A 2,155-nucleotide genomic window follows, 5' to 3' on the forward strand; every position below is an offset into this window, starting at 1 on the left:
AACATGATAGGCCACACTTAGGAAATGAGCCGGGTCATCGCCTTTCAAATTTTCGATCTGAGATGTGTGCGAAAATACTATTTCTTACAAATGGACATAATAACTTTACCTACCAGGTTTCAAAACATGAAAGTAATTTTTTAAACATCATAATCAATACAAACATATAGGTACAATTGTACTATCGCTTATTAGTCTAGCGTAGTAAAAATATTAACAAATGACATTGCTTAACAATATAAGGCTTGTCAATTGATTGTCCCGTAGTTATATTTTTTCCATATAAGCGACATAGAGAGATTACAATAGAGAGATTATAAGCTTTACCCAGGAATGGGTTGACCCGTTTGTTTCCTACACGGTTGTCTTGGTGCTAATCAGACGGGACCAACCGTTTCAAACACTTATAGGGGCGTGAAAGCGCCGCAAACTTTGACAACTCGGAAAATTCAATATCATATTCGTAATGGACATGCAATTGAAAGTGACACTGTGAATGTTCAAAGGTACGTCATTTTGCAAAAACTGTCCTTTCGGTTTATGTACACAAACTACCGCGACGGCCTTGATAGATAATGTTTTGTCCCTTGGGAGCAGTATTCCAATTTGGTCGTCTGTCGGGCACGATCCGGGACAATCTAACATCCGTGTTTTATCGATCTTCTATCTGGTGTGACATTCTACACATGTAAGACACCCGGTATGGCATAAGGAGAGTTGGACCCCGCGCCATGGCGCACCCATGGACTGTGTGTCTGTGTCTGGCAGTCCTGAGTGGGACAGGTGTGTTGGGACAAGTGTACCCAACAGGTACGTATCCGCCATGTTTGTCTGCACGAAAATGTCATTACTGTCTCGTCGTGTGCTCTCTCCTCACGCCAGGCTACATATACATTTGTATAAGACCACGCACAACTTTATGAGGCCACTAGTAACTATGGCTTGGTTAGAATGAAGAAGAATGCAAGCTACCACACTGTAACCACAGTAAGGAAGTGTGCAACATGGGACTCAATTGGGAGTAGGGACCGTGACAGGTGAAGATAGTAAATCACGAAACGTCAAGTTACCATGGACTTTGATCTGCATCGTTGCACTGCAAATTTGCCCATTTAGAATTCCCTTTAGTGCTTCTTTGTCAGCTATTCTGATTCTTGTAACTGCTGACATTTCAACCAGAATTAAGTACCATTTAAAAGACAGCATCTATTAGTATTATCATGTGAGCTGTGGCGTCTATTCTGGCTTATGTTTATTTGGTAGATAAATCGATTCTCTTTCTCCTGACAAAGTATTTGCATATTCAACTGTTGTTGACATCCTACAATCTCTGCAGAACCAGAAAATATTGCACGCATCTCACTCCTCTTTCATGTGTCCCTCCCACTGAACTACATAATGTTCCTTAATTGTGTTCTTGACAGCAACATTGTATGTCTTGACGGCACAAGACACTATCTCTTCGTTTACTAGAACTTAAACATATGAACTCCGTTCAAGTGCCAAATCTATTCATCAAGCTTATTTGTTGATGAATAAAATTGGTATTTTTACAGCTTACATGTATAACAACTGTGGGTCGTCCATTGACGTGTCCAACACTGGCTACATCTCATGGAGAACAGGAAGCTACAGCATTAAATAAACTTTCACCATACTAGTCGTAATTGATACGTCTAGTAACGTGTGCCTAGCTTCTACCAGGCTCCGCGGATCGGTGGTCTGATAATAGAAATTGGACAGAAAGTATCAATTGTATGCTAGGAGAGTCGACCGGCCAGAGGAGTTATAGCCTCACCGTGTTGAGGAAATAACTCCTCTGGCCGGTCGACCCCCTTTAGAGCACTATTAACTCTATTTGTCCAATTTCTATTATTAGACCACCGATCCGCGGAACCTGGTAGAGGCTAACAGCAATTGATGAACAAAATTGGTATCTTTACAGCTTACATGTATAACAGCTGTGGGTCGTCCATTGACGTGTCCAACACTGGCTACATCTCGTGGAGTACAGGAAGCTACACCAATAATGTCGACTGTGTCGTCGTCTTGTTGGCGCCCATCGGATCAACGATCTCTCTACAGGTACAGCCTTGTGCACTAGTCCTTCACGCGTATGTACCTTTCATGAGTCGACAATGCTCGTAACATTGCA

This window comes from Branchiostoma floridae, chromosome 14 (genome assembly GCF_000003815.2).
Source record: "Branchiostoma floridae strain S238N-H82 chromosome 14, Bfl_VNyyK, whole genome shotgun sequence".
Classification (NCBI taxonomy): domain Eukaryota; kingdom Metazoa; phylum Chordata; class Leptocardii; order Amphioxiformes; family Branchiostomatidae; genus Branchiostoma; species Branchiostoma floridae.